This window comes from Mytilus galloprovincialis, chromosome 5 (genome assembly GCF_965363235.1).
Source record: "Mytilus galloprovincialis chromosome 5, xbMytGall1.hap1.1, whole genome shotgun sequence".
NCBI classification, from domain to species: Eukaryota; Metazoa; Mollusca; class Bivalvia; order Mytilida; family Mytilidae; genus Mytilus; species Mytilus galloprovincialis.
Window position 1 is genome coordinate 36,926,002 of NC_134842.1, and position 16,278 is coordinate 36,942,279.

The 16,278-nt window shown below is 32.2% G+C and overlaps 1 long non-coding RNA gene across 1 annotated transcript; it reads left to right on the plus strand.

Moving 5' to 3' along the window:
* The first annotated feature begins 5,326 nt into the window (after positions 1–5,326).
* Positions 5,327–12,663, plus strand: LOC143075734 (uncharacterized). The gene is made up of 4 exons (XR_012978399.1): positions 5,327–5,586; positions 10,578–10,670; positions 11,067–11,175; positions 11,977–12,663. It is a non-coding gene; the product is annotated as an uncharacterized LOC143075734 (long non-coding RNA).
* The last annotated feature ends 3,615 nt before the right edge of the window (positions 12,664–16,278 follow it).

Below are 16,278 nucleotides of genomic sequence, written 5' to 3' on the forward strand. Positions count from 1 at the left end.
ACACATCTTCTTCTTCTTCTTCTATAGATTTTTAAAAGATCATTTAATCGAAAGATGATAATTTGTCAATGAGTACCTGTAACCCGGTACTGCATTTTTTTATTTTTTTTTGCACGCGTCAAGAAACAGTTAAAAGTGCCGGGATCTGACAGAGCTTTGAAGAGCTTATTTTCTCGTATGATCTATGTCTGCTACTGTGAATGTATTATATATATTTATCACAAAAAGCTAGTGCTATTTTCTTTTCTTTTAATATAAAGCCCCACCCCTCCTCCAGCTTATCTGATTAATTTACGATCACTCTGAATGAAGAAAGTAAAAAAGTCACAAATCTTATATCAGGTATTTTAAATTCTGGTCGATAGTTGTACGTCTCATTACGAATCATTTAATTATTTTAATACATCTCCTTATTTTTTAACAAGAAAGCTTTATTTAGATGCGGTATAGTGATGAATGTGTATCATGCAGCATGGTTGTAAATAATTGTTAAATGCAGCACAAAAGATACATCATATATCACACTCAAGTCAATCCGCATGTAAAAAAAAATCCTACCAAATGACTAGTAGTCTATAAAAAGAATCAACTATATATTCCTATAGATCTCATAACCATACGAAAAAAAAAGGCAGATTATGTGTGTGTAAGTTTTCAGAAAATTTCAGAGAGACACTTCCTAATCAGGTGATATCAAAATACCAATTTACAAATACAGATCTTCTGCCTGTTGTATATTGCTTACTTTGATTGTATATTGCCAAACTACCACATTTAACAAATTACATCGTAAATATACATGTTTGTTGCGGATGGTAGAAATTCAAAATTGATCCTTCAAGAGACAAGCGAATGTTGGAAATACTCGGTCATTCCCTATTGTTAAATACTGATTAATACCGTGTACGCCTAAACAGTACTAAAGAAATGATGTACATGTATGTTCCGGAAGAAAACAAATTATCAAAATTAACAATAAATACGATAGGTAGGTCTTGTAATTGAGACCGCCCGTAATACGGTCGGAATATTTTCGACTGCCACTGAAAAGGAATGGACAGAAAATTGGCACTATACCAGGCTACTAATACAGCCGGGTTCCGTAGAAATACCGTAAAGGACCTCCTAAGTGCACTACGAACAAAAAAGTGCACTAAAGACCTTGACATAACGACCTATAACTAACATACGTCCTTGCTTGACATCAGTAATAAAGTTTTCTTTCATAGACGACAGTTATGACTTGTATTGAAACGTCGCACGATACTGGTGTCACCTAACGTTACACACTCAAAGACGTAAGCCAAAATAAAAACGTTGGAATGCATGTTGTTCAGATGGCTTTTTATTATAAATTTTAAAGGATTGATTTTTTTTTCCTCAGAAAGGATTAATTGTTTTTTCTTAGATAAAAGATGTTAAGCTTTAGTTTTATTAACAAATTAAAAATAAAAAAGTAACTTGAATTGAAACCATTTGTTTTATATACATTTTAATTATAAAGGCAATCGATTACTTTTTTAATGGATAAACTATGCACTGCAAATGCACTCATCTTTGCACTCCAGAATGTCAAGGCGAAAGGACTACGACATATCTAGCATGTTAGTTCTGCACAAATATATGCAAGGGAATTAGCGGGAACAATTATTATTGCTGTTTTTTTTCTATTAATTTGTATTATAGTGGATCCGACTATTATAGTCCGGAAAACACTTCAGTTCCGCGAGAAAATCTCTCCCAACCCCTTCTTTATGAATCGGTAGAGCTTCCACATAAAACATTAATTTTAAAGTTTTCTTATTAAGCAACAAAATAAAATAGCCGTATTCCAAATCGTCTGTGAAAACCGCAATAATGACAATTAGACGGAACGTTAGAAGTATATTTTATTAAATAACGTCAAAATCGTATGTGGGGACATTGTATCGGACATTTTAGTTTTATCTGAAATCTCGTATATTATATTTAATTTATGGGAATTTAATATCAAAATAGAGCTAATTTTTTGTACTTTTATCCATTATAATTTGTTTTATGTAGCGAATGGCACTGTATTAAATAAACATCATGAAAAAACAGAAAACGTAACCATACGTTTAATTTAGTTTGAAGGGGACAAAATGTCGGACATTGCTATTCAACTCGAATAATAAGAATTTATTTTAAAAAATCCTGATTATTGCATGAGGCGAAAGTGTGATCTTTGTACAAAATACTAGTATAAGAATTATTTACTTTCGACATGGGGATTACTCTGAAATTCCCTTTTTTGAGACAATTTAGCAAAAATTACGGCAACCTTTCGTGCATGGGACAAATAATTTGCATCATCTTGATCCCTTTTTTTATATTTCCGTCTTTTCGAGAGAAAAAAATCGACATTACGTCATTGCCCAATTATGAATTGCTTGTTCTAGACAAAACTTGTATATCGTTTGGTAATAAAATTTATATGTTTTTTACGGTATTCAGAATTTCACAAAACTAAAAGTGTAACGCGGGACAAGGAAATCATATTGCAAAATAAAGGTTTTATTCAGTTTTAATTAATGAAAATGGTCTGTTACATATACAAAATTGCAATTATCTGAAAGAAGAGTTTAAAAGCGTTAAAATGATATACAACACTTTATAATATCAATTTTTATGTTTAAAAATTAATAAGATGAATGTGTCTTGTCCGTGATTTTCCCAAAGTAACACCAGTAGCGTGCGACGTTTCATAATTCTCTTTTTCACCAACTTGAAATTATACCACGCTAAACCGTTAGTTTATTCAACAACCACCATTAATTAATCAATTAGTAACGATCAAGAGACCATAGTTTTTTGGATAAGGTTGATTGAACATGATGATTGGGAAATTCCGAATTTGCAATAAGCCGTTGGTCACGTGCCGAGTGGCACGCGCAGATTAAAAAGTTATTTAACATCTTTTGAATGACACTAAATTTTATAAATTTATTTACTCATATCCTCCATGTTCTTTGGGGTCTTATAACATCGTTTTAATGTCCTTAGTGCAAAAACTTACTTCCTTTTGTACTAAGAAGTCCTTTGCGGTATTTCTACACACGGCCAGAGACATATAATTATGTATTATAAAAGGTATGGCCAATTTCTGGTTTATTTGTTTCGTTATTTGGTTCCTATATGTTCAAATAAATTGATGAATTTGATTTAAAATCCTTGTTAATATCAGAGACATATAGTATTATATGTCTCTGTTAATATAGAAAAGCAAGTTAATCTTTTCATCTGCACGATAGTCCCTTCTCTATTTTGGGGTTGAAAAAAAATATCTTTAAAAAATGCGGGTTTGAGCCTATTTCTTCATTTTAATTTGGTAACACGTTAATAGAGACATATAATTCTGATATGTCTCTGACGTTAAGCAATAAGTGACACTAATATGGTATATTTCCAATACTAAGGCCATACATTTGAAGCTGTTCAAAATTCTGTACATTATAGGTACGTGTATCAGATCGAACATTTTTTTTTAATTGTATATATAAAAAGAAGTACTATAAGCAAGGACTTGTAACTTCTTACTATACAAATCCTTGCTATAAATTATCTAGTATGAATGTCCACTGGACCGACCGTGCAAGTGCTGTATAGCCAGTCAAGGTCCTTAAAAACTTCCATTTGTTGTTGTCCACTGGAAATAAGCTCTTTAAAACACGAATCCCCGTTTACTTAATGCCAAATTTATTTGTTAATATTTTTAAAACTTTTTCTTATGATTTTATCATAATATCTTTTTTATGAAATTTGTTGTGTGGTTGAACATGAAATTGACACCGATGCTACAAAGAAAATTTATGTAATGTCATCTGTTGCAATATATACTAAGTATTACACGTGGACAGGATGTTCCCAAGAAAATAAGTTATACACACCCCTTGGGTATACACACTACTGTCATATGGAAAATTACTGGGTCACCTGTAAGATGGCAATCAGCCATGCAACTAATCAGGTGACTGACCATGTCACTATATACAATTTAAAAAGTTTATCTTGAGATTAAATTGAAATATTCATTTTAATTACAAAAATTAAGAACTAAAGGATTTATCATTATTGAATGAATGAATCAATCTTTATTGCATTAGCAACAACATTGCTTTAGCATAATACAAGGCATATATATATGACAAATATGACAGAATACAGAGAACAATTAAATAAATTAAATAATGCACTATTATGAAGTGAAATAATTTAACCAAATCGTATTATTTCCCAAACGATTATATACATATTTTTTTTTATCTATATACCGGGAAAAAATTGAAAACTGTATTTATAATTTTAAATTTATTTTATAGAAATCCTTGTAGGTCTCACGAAATGGAACTCACTCATGCCTAATTAAGATTTATAAATTTATTGAAAAATATAACAAATTTAGTCTTGATATTAAATTACAGTTACCTTTCCGCGCTATAATTTATTTGATATGACATGAATTAATCAATTTTTGTTGAGGGATATAACGGTTTGTCCATACAACGTGTATGTAACGTTATTAGTATTTCACATAACTTAATTGTTTTCGCCTTGAAGTGCTGCTCATTATTCAAAGTGTTTCAGACAAGATGTTGAAAATAATAATGTGCAAGATACTTTTTTCGATCATCGTGAAGTGATAATTGTAATTCCCATTCCTCCATGCACTCTACCCCTGTTCAATTGTATATTTATAATTCCTCATGCTTTAATTTACCCCCTCTTTGTGATTACCGTTATGCCAACAGAAACCCGGGACTTGATTTACATGTAAAATCAGGAGCGGATCCAGCCATGATAAAGCATGTAAAGGGGGTTCCAACTACATGTCTCCATTAAATAAGGGGTGTCGTAAATTGTCGCTGGGTTTCTGTTACCCCACCGTTTTCATATAATTTAGATTTCAAAAGTGTATAACTTTTCATATATATTGTGTAGGTTAAAATGTTATTTTTTCCCATATTGTTTGCGTTTTGCAATGTTTTGTTTGGTGTGTAATCATGGTAATGTAACAGTGCACAGGGGCAGATCCAGCCATTTAAAAAAGGGGTGTCCAAATAAATGTCCCCATTCAAATGCATCGATCGGCCAAAACAAAAGGGGGGTTCCAACCCCCAGAACCCCCTCCCCCTCCTTCGACCTGTCACAGAATATAAATATTGAATGTTATTTAAAAGTCATTTACTAGTACTAGATCAGAGCACATGTTTTGGGATATATATGTCTAATTTACCGTATATAACTGCATGCGAGAAAATGAATAATACACCAGCTGATAATTGTCTCTTCTCTGCTAATTAAATATTCACTCTGATTTACTTGTGAGACCACCGACACTAATAATTACCTCAAAGTTAAAGGTGCTCCGTTACTGGGAAGATCATATCGGATCCGACCAATTTATTGGTTCCATTCCCCCATATAAGTCAACACGGCTCCTTAGAAAAAATGCATTGCAATGCGTCATAATTATCTGGACTACTAAGCACTTCCATATAACTTCGAAAACGGACAATAATTTATTTCACTGGATGAGACTGGGCTGACGGATTTTTTAATGGATTGGTAATTTTTATTTTTTACACAAATTTACATGGCAAGATTCTTCACCTTTTTCACCCTACAAAATTCAAATGGTTGCCGTACACATTACAGTCTTCCTTATATAATCTTGAAAATATTTTTAAAAATCTTAAGTGTGAGAATCTCCATCTTAAATTTTCTAAATTTATACTTGGTGTACACAAAAGGAGTGTCAATTTTGCTGTATTATCAGAACTGGGACGTTTCCCCTTACATTATGATATTGTAAAGTCAATTGTAAAATACTGGTATAGATTTGAAAATCTTACAACTGAATTCAGTCTATTGAAAGATGCTTATAAATGCAGCCAAGAGCTTCACAAATCTAACATAACTTCTTGGTTCTCATTTGTTAAAAAAGTATTAGAAGTTTTTGAAATTAAACAAGAAGTAAAACATTTCGGACAATATAAATTTTTGAACATATCTAGTAAATTAATTCACACTAAATATATTAGCAATTGGTATGCTAGCCAAAATAAAGCTTCCGATGGAAAACTGTTTAATTATGTGAAATTTAAGCAGAATTTTGGTTATGAAAATTATCTTTCTTTAATTAAGAACTTTGATTTTAGAAGATCTATATGCAAATTACGTATTTCTGCTCATAAGCTTCAAATTGAAGTTGGTCGTTTTTCAAATATTCCACGAAATGAAAGAATTTGCAAAAAATGCTCCTCTGGCTGTGTTGAAGATGAAATCCATTTTTAACTAACTGTGAAAATTTTAAATCAGATAGAGATGCTCTCTTTGACTTTGTTTGTCAAAGAATTCCAAATTTTTCTACACTTGATAATCAGCATAAATTTATTTATTTATTAAACTGTGAAGACAATCAGGTCCTTAATGCTGTTGGTAAATTTATTAAAGTGAATATGAGTTAGTAATTGTATTGTAACTGTATGTAAAAAAAAATGTTTGTATCTATGTATCTATGCAAATCAATATTCTTTTGCCTTATTCATGTATACTCTGTATGCCCCTTGTGGGCCCTTAATTGGAAATAAAATATGTTCTGTTCTGTTCTGTTCTGTTCATTGTTACACCTACACGAACTGAAAGATATGCATGTAAACATTTGGTATCATTCATTTTCTGTGACAACTCTTCATCAGTGACCTGAGTGTAAGGATGACAGTGGCAGATCCAGAACTTTTCATTTGGGGGGTGGGGGGGGGGGGGTGTGGCTTGCTCCAGTCATGCTTCAGTGATTCTCGATATAATCATGATAATCAACAAATTTTCACACGAAAAGGGAGGGTGGGGGGGGCTTTCCCCTTAATTAGAAATCTCTATTTTCAGACATAGGGTCATATAAATTTGCCTTTTGAAGAACTGAGATAAAAACATGAGACGGCTAATGAGTTTTCAGCTAATTTACATCATTGTACATTAAAATACATCATGAACATAATACATATGACATACACAATTATATATAGAGCCATTTAAAAAGCTATTTTTTGCAATACTTAAATAATGCCGGATCAAATCTTGATAATATATGTACCGGTAGTTAAAATTGTTAGCTTTAAACATTAAAAAATGAGCACCCAAAGTTTAAAAATAAGAATGACCATTTAGTCTTTAATGTATGTGCTATTGCCATGAAACTAGGTCATTGTAGGTAAAATGTCATCTTTTCCCTTAAGTCTGAGTTCACGCCAATTATTAATTAATTAAAATTAGAATTAAAATTAGTCGAGTATAGCTACTCTATTAGGTCTCTAGTTTGGATAGTGTATAACTTGCAAATTAAAATCATACTCCCTCAAAATTTATTTCTTTAAATATTATGGATGAAATAGCAAGTAAGGGATGAAAATAAATTGGATAAATGTGGCAATTTTTTTTAGGTAAAGTAGTGATTTGGGATAGTTTGAAAAGGTAAAATATTAGTATGTCAAACTTAATTATAAACCCTTTAAAAATAAAATTATCCTTATTTTGAGTTATAGCTTATAGATTTTTCTATAATGTTGATCAGAGGCGGATCCAGCCATTTAAATAGGTGGGGGTCCAACTTATGCTTCCATTCAAATGCATTGCTTGGCAAAAGAAAAGGGGTGGTTCCAACCCCCGGACCCCCCCCCTCCCCCCTTGGATCTGCCAATGTTGATGTGGTTCTGTCCCAAAAGTAGTACACTGCACTGTAAAAGTCTTTTTTTTGGATAGAGCCAGTGCAATTTTTACCTCACTGTTCTAATGGAACAGTAAGATTTTGCCATCACTTGGTGTCTGTTGTTGTTTGTCGTCGTCTGTCTGGTGTTCTCCTCTAAAACTACTTTACCAATTTCTACCAAACTTAAGCTGAATGATCCTTCATGTTATATCTATGGGTATCTAAAACACAGTTTTTGTTGAGCCTGCAACTTAAACTTTTGTTGCAGAAAGCTGGACATAGGGATAGTGATCCGGCGGCGGCGTTAGCTTACTTCTTAAAAGCTTTATATTTTAGAAGGTGGAAGACCAGGATACTTCATACTTTGTATATATGGATGCCTCATGTTACAAAGTTTCCGTCAGTCACATGTCCAAAGTCCTTGACCTCATTTTCATGGTTCAGTGACTACTTGAAAAAAAGTTAAGTTTTTTTGTAATGTTAAATTCCCTCTTATTATAAGTAATAGGATAACTATATTTGGTATGTGTGTACCTTGCAAGGTCCTAATGCCCGTCAGACAGCTTTCACTTGACCTCAACCTCATTTCATGGATCATTGAACAAGGTTAAGTTTTGGTGGTCAAGTCCATATCTCAGATACTATAAGCAATAGGTCTAGTATATGCGGTGTATGGAAGCACTGTCAATGACTGTAAGGTGTACATGTCCAACTGACAGGTGTCATCTGACCTTGACCTCATTTTCATGGTTCAGCATGTTCAGTGGTTATGACCGTTATAGTTAAGTTTTTGTGTTTTGGTCTGTTTTTCTCATACTGTATGCAATAGGTCTACTATAATTGGTGTATGGAATGATTAAAAGTTGTACATGTCAAGCTGGCAGGTGTCATCTGAACTTTACCTCATTTTCATGGTTCAGTGGTCAAAGTTAAGATTTTGAGTTTTGGTCTTTTTTTCTAATACTATATGCAATAGGTTAACTATAGTTGATGTATGGAAATATTTTATAATCTATATATCAGTCACCCAGGTTTTATTTGACCTTGACCTCATTTTCAAGGTTCATTGCTCAGTGTTAAGTTTTTGTGTTTTGGTCTGTTTTCTTAAAATATAAGCAATAGATCAGCCATATTTGTTGTATGGAAGGACTATTAGGTGCACATGCCTGCCTGGCATGGCTCATCTAACCTTGACATATTTTTCAGGGTTCATAATCATTAGTCAATGTTTAGTTTTCTTGGTTAATGTTAAATTTATGTGCCAGTTGTAATAAAGCTTTATATTTAGGACTATCAACATAATATCAATGATTAGCAAAGAAGGCGAGACATTTCAGCGTGTGCACTCTTGTTGTTTTGTTTTCTGTTTCATCAAAAAACATTGTGATCATATGCATGGCTAAACATACTAAATAAAAACATAGGAGGAAAGGTAGTTTTGGCTTTTATCTCAAAACCCAAATTAAAGGATTAAGAGCAAATCTGACACAGAGTTAGTTGTTCATTATATGATTATAGGTGAAGTTCTATTAACATTAAATTTTCAGACAAGTGTAACAACCCATTGTTGGGTTGCTGCCACTAGATTGGTAATTTTAAGGAAATATTGCAGTTTTTATACGACTGCAAAAGGTTTTTTGTGATCATATATTGGTATCGTGTAGTCGTTGTCAGAAGCCATTTGGTTTTTGCATAATTACTTTAGGATAAGTTTTAAAGAAATCTATGAAAGTCAAATAAAAAAGGATGGTTGGGATTTATTTTGGGAATTTTTGTCCAGAGTTTAGGAATTAGGCATTTTAGGGACCAAAAGGTTCCAAAATTAAACTTTTTTTGATTTTATAATAGAAATTGAATTATGGGGGTTCTTTGATATGCCAAATCTAACTGTGTATTTAGATTTTTAATTTTTTGGTCCTTTTTAAATTGGTCTACCTTAAGGTCCAAAGGGTCCAAAATTAAACTTATTTTTATTTTAATAATATTTAAATTCTTGGTGTTCTTTAATATCATGAATATGCTGAATCTGGACATTTACTTAGATTTTTTATTATGGTCCCAGTTATCAAGTTGGTCCAAACAGGGGTTCAAAATTTTACTTTGTTAAATTTCATCAAAAATTGAATATATGGGGTTCTTTGATATGCTGAACATACTGAATCTAACCATTCATTTAGATTTTTGATAATTTGGCCCGTTATCAAATTGGTCCACATGGAGGTTTGAAGGGTCCAAACTTGAACTTTATTTGATTTCATCAAAAAATGAATTATTGGGGTTCTTTGATCATGGTGATATACTGCATCTAACCATGTATTATAAGATTTTAAAAATTGGAACATATTAGAGGTTAATTGTCAATTTAAAATTTTTAATTACTTGGACCACATTCATTCTGTGTCAGAAACCTATGCTGTGTCAAATATTGAATCACAATCCAAATTCAGAGCTGTATCAAGCTTAAATGTTGTGTCCATACTTGCCCCCAACTGTTCAGGGTTCAACCTGTACAGTCGTATCAAGCTGAGCCATGCGTAGCATTTTTATTGGTTATTATCTTGAATCTTATTTCTGATAAAGATATATATACTGTAAACAGCAAATATAATTCGCAAAGTAAAGTCTACAAATATGATATTAATACACCAAAAATTGTCAATTGACCCCATAACTTGGCATAAGGAGTTATTGCCTTTTAAAGACAATTTTTCACAATTTGTTCATCTAGTTTGCTCAATACTCTAAAGAATCTTCTCCTTTGAAGTGACATTGCGGAATTTATAACAGCCAAACTTGGACTGAATGAGTTTCAGAGTAACTAGTTTAAAGTTTGCATTTTATTTCCTTTTAGGTCAAGAAACATAGTCACTTTATAGTTACATGGCTAAAATGGAACATAGGGGTAAAATGATCACAAATGGAAGATTGATGCAAAAAATTTCAGGTGAGCACTTCAGGCTCTTGCGAGCCTCTTGTTTAATTGCTTCTGTAAGTAATATATATATTAATTTGAAATTCTGACGAGTGAGACACATGCAGATTATACTGTAAACAATATTTCAGAGTTAAATGTAGTCAAGCAAACAAATCATATTAGAATATGCGAATCATGTCTTTGATGTCCAATGAAAAATTAGTACAAACACGAAGAAAAAGTATGAGAATGTTTGTTTTTAAAACTATTGACCAGGGTGAACATGGTGAAAGTCTTTGAAAATGATGACTGGCAAAAAGTCTGTGAAATGAAATAGCACAAATATTCCATTCTTTTAAAATATATATATATTATATAAAAGAAAAACATACACAGATGTTTAATAATAGCTTTTTCTCTTTTTAGGTTCAGGACAACATGGACAAGAAATATAGAAAAATAATGAAAAATATAAACAGTTACAATAAAAATGAGTGGCAAAACAAGATAAACAGAATACAACAAAGCCTAAACGGTAAGACCACTTCTATATACTGTAAATTCAGAAATTATTGCTTGCTTTTATTATTGTGATTTTTCACGAATGGACAACTTATTGTGATTGCAAAAAAAATCTGCATAAAGATCTATATATATCATGTATATATATATATATATATATATATATGTTTCTGTTATCAAAACATGAGTTCCTAATTTTGCAATACTCACCAGTCACATAATTCCCATTACTAAAAACATGAAAAACCTCTCGATAATTTCTGAATTACAGAAATAAAAATAGTTGCCTTTAAATGATGACGTATATAAAAATAAGAAGATGTGGTATACATGGTAAACGAGTGACTTATCCACCAGAGTTCAATAAGGTGGATGCAAGAAATTAAAGGCCAATGGTGGGCCAGCCTTCAATAATGAGAAAACTCTTCCTTTATGGTCAGCCAATAAAGATCCCAATATGAAAAGATTTAAACAGTCCAATTTAGTTCAACATGTTCAAAGTCAATAACAAACAAAAAAAAATCATGTCTGTGAGCACTCAACCTTACCATAATATTTGACAGTGGTTCAAATTACACAACATATGAACATTCTATAACAACTATTGCAAGTGGCTCAACTTTAAATATCACTGCAAGGCACTAAACAACGAATATTAAATTTGGACACAAAACACTGAAATAAGAGAACTCATAAGTACGAATATCAAATGAAAGTTTCTCAAAATGTTCATTAAACATGATAAAATAAGCTTATTTATATTGCTGTTTTTTTGTCCATTTAAAGATTTTTTTTAATTTTTTTTTATTTATAGGTCAGACATCTTGGTTTTTATGATCAGCAACAGGTCCTGCAGGGTCTATACTGAAGAGGAAACCTAATTGTTAATACTTTTCTACATAATGGGCTAATTGTATTAAATAATGTGAAATGAACTGTGTGTTTTTCTGGAAAAAGAAATAGAAAAAATTCTACAAAATTGCTATTAACAAATTGGAGTACTATCAAAGATGCACAAGAACACAATTGTTTAAAATGTAACAAACTACATATTCACTGATGGATTATGGAGAAATTAAAAAAACCATAGTATCTTTGTCATGTTTGTTGTCAAAATAAACAACTGCCTTATCCATTCATGTACATGGCTCCATCATATCAAATATACAGAGAAGATGTTTGAAGAAGAGTTGCCAAAATTTATTCAACCAATTGAAGAAAGATGTCTTGTGGATGGAATTATTTATGCACTGAACTGTTATGTAGGGGGTCGAATAATTGTACACAGCAGCTGAAACAGAAGACAAGTTAATTTAACATGAAAAGTGTTTATTTTATTTAAAATGCAAATATGAGCACAATATTAATAACATCAAAAGTGGTATGATATTCATAGAGTTTTGCTTATTATTGTATTGTCTTAAACATGCTAAACAGTCAGCCTTTTGTTTTTGTATGTTAAATACTCACCATGAAAATTTGTATTAAAGTTTTAATTATCTTTTGTATCAATAATTCAGTCTAGGAAAAATTATATTTATACTGTCATGAATTTTCCATAGAGGAAAAATAGGGGAAAACATTTCCTTAAGGGAAATTTGATGTTCAGAAATTTCCTTAGAGGAAATTTGAAGAACAACGATTTCCTTAGAGGAAATTTAATGTCTTGAATTTTCCCTCAAGGAAAAGTGTTTGTCAACAATTTCCTCACAGGAAAAAGTTTTTCCTCTAAGGAAAATTTGAAGCTGCAAATTTCCTCAAAGGAAAATTTGAAGCCACAAATTTCCTCAAAGGAAATAGAATTTCCTCAGAGGAAAATTTGAAGCCGCAAATTTCCTCAAAGGAAAAAGAATTTCCTCCAAGGAAATAGAATTTCCTCTAAGGAAATAGAATTTCCTCAAAGGAAATGTTTATGCAGCAAATTCCCTAAGGGAAATCTTTTTCCCTCGAGGAAAAAACAATTTCCCTAGAGGAAAAATCTTTTTCCTTTAGGGAAATTTGATTTCCCTTGAGGAAAACTACTTTTCCTCTGAGGAAATTGTTGAAAAAAGGGGCATAACTTTTTCAACAGTGGTGCTAGAGCCAAAAAATTTTAGGACAAATATCAGGGAACCAATGCCAACCAAGTTATCAACTTCATTTTGACTTAACTCCAAAAATTAAGGTGACAACTTTTGCACTCAGCGGAATTGCAAACTTGTCCCGGAGACTGTTCTAATATAACTAAGAAGTTTGTGAATTTTTAAGCAATAATCAAGAATCGTTTTTGAGATACAGTGCGACATGTGAAAAAAAAAAAACACCCCTCAGGCTGTTTTAGTTACAAATTGCCGTAACTCAAAAAGTTTAAATCTTATTTCCACCAAAAAGTATACAGATCATTCAAATATGACATGCCTCTTTCGCTTTGTAAACAACACCGTGATAAAATTCTCGATATATCTATACTTAGCGCAGACTCCAAGATGTACATAAATGGCTGTTTAAATATGCCTCCCACGTAAATCCACATGTATCGTAACCTATGTGTAAACGGTTGTGGATTTCGCTGTGTCAACAATTACAATTGAATAAAAACCCTACAGAACATTTATTCTGATTCTGACGCATAACAAAAAGAATTTACACATTTAGAGAACGGAAAAATGGACAAAAACAAAATAAATTAAAATTTCGCGAAATTCCAGTAATGATTTTGGCACATTAACGTCATTTCAAAACATGACTTCATACGAATGAAAACGTCAAAGCTGAAGGTTTTTCTATTGCGTTTACCTTCTAAACTCGGATACAATTGCATTAAAATAAAGTATTGAGGTAGGTGTTGCTTTTTTTCTGTTCTATTGCATTATTCGCACATTTACTAATTTCAGCAAGTCAACATGGCGGCTCCTTGGTTACAACATGTCAACAGTGAATTTAACGGTAGCTTACGATAAAAAAATGTAAATTTAAAATTGCAGATGTTGGGTTTACTGAGAAGTAAAAAAAGTAATCACATTTTTTTTTCTAGCGGTTAGTTAAGAAATCATACATGCAGGTTTATTAGATTTGTTTTACATTTATCAAACAGTGGGTAAAATAGAACAGCCCCACACACGGTATACCCATCATCGCTTCAGTTTTTTATTGATCGTATTTGTCCTATAAGAATCGAAATAATTCATGGAAGCCATAGATTTGTTGTAAATTTACACATGGCCTGGGACGTGATATTCGTTAATTTTATCCCTCGCTAACGCTCAGGATAAAATTCGAATAAGATGTATACTGCCTTGTACTGTAGGGTTTATAATTCACAAAGTTGACCAATTATATTAATATATTCTGAAGAAAACAAAACAAGGACATGGCGGGAATGAGGGATCAGGGTAAAGGGGGTATCTTTGAAATATTTTTGTACTTTTTATTTTGTCTTGGAGCAAGGAGATGGAAGTACAAGCACATGTATTGAAATAAGGGGAGAAAATTTTAGGATGAAAGGGAAGGGAAATAGTTGTGGCTATAGCCATAGGGAGTGGAAACTGTCCGAGGGAAGTTATAAGGCCCCACGTACATCTGACCTTAACCTGTTAACCTGGCTACAAAATTAAAAAGTACAAATTATGATTAAAAACACAAGACTAATTTGACAATTATGATACGGTAGCGCAAAAAGGACAGTTGTGTGATGCCATACTCATAGTACATTGTAGATATCCATCCCCCGGCTCCTCTTCGACTTCGGCTGTTTGCACACGGATATATTTCAAAACTGCCTAGACATGTTTACAACTTGTCAGTTAAGGGTAAAATAAATACATAAATAAGATATCAGCCATAACGATTTAACAAGGAACAGAAATTTAGCCTGTGCAAGGTTTCAGCCGCAGTGATTTTCAACAGTAGCGAGTATTTTGAGACAACCCCCGGGTCTCACTAATTAGCGACAACAAGCGTCAAGAAGCGACAACTAGCGTCAACAAGCGACAAGATGTAAATAAACCCGAAAAATATTTGTCCTATCATGAAAGGAGGTATAATAGTTGTGATTTTTGCGATCTAAACACCATGATATGGAGAACGCTCTACGATTGGTTGTACTTGTGTCACATGTTTTACTTATTTTAATATAAATGCAACTGGTATGACCCCTTAAAAAGTAAACATTTAAAAAAAAAAAAAACAGTAGACAGAATACAGAGTCTCTTTATATTAAAGTATTATAATCGTAGTTTACATGTAGATAAACGCAAAAAATAATTGTTCTCTCTAAGGAGGTATAATAGTTGTGGTTCTTGCGATCTAAACACCACGATATGGAGAACGCTCTGATTGGCTTATCTATTTTTCATTTTTGTTATCTATCATACGATTGGTTGTATTTGTGCATGTTTCAAACCGGAAGTCTTATCTATGACTAAAAGTCAGTCTGATGACGGAATCATATCCGGACTCCTTTTTTATCGTTTTTCTCCAAAAATAACTCAATCTGAATAATCATAAGAATGGATGACAAATGCAACTATGCATGTTACCTATGGACACAGAGGCATGATAATTGATTTATTGTGGAAGGAAGAGAAGCGACACACAAAATGAGGTCTTCTCGTTTAATAGTATAGATATCATTCATTTTAACACAAGAAACCAAATTGTTATCATTTTGTACTACAAAATATGTTGTTTTAGTTGAGGTTGATTTGGAATCCCATGTTCCACAATCGTCCCAAAACTCCATTTTCTTAGACTTAGCTTTCCTAGTCATATTTGATTGATTGTCTAGCACAAAGTACTCATTCTCTTTAACCGAGCGTGGTATCTCAGTATGAGAAACATTTTCATTTACCAGCACATTTAAAATCTGATCAATTGATAGAAACTTGCCATCTAAAGTGTTTTTAATTATATTTTCATTTTGAATATTTGAATCAGTTGATACATTTGATTCATTTGCTTCGAGCTTGCAAGATATGCTGTCTACCTTTACATCAGTATAAGAGTTATCTAATTCTACATGACATGTGTCACTGCGTTTATGGCCTTGATCAACTGAATCGAAAGATTCATCTAGAGACTTAACAGTGGTATCAAAAATTGTTGGACACACATTTGATTCATTTCTTGTGCTATCTAA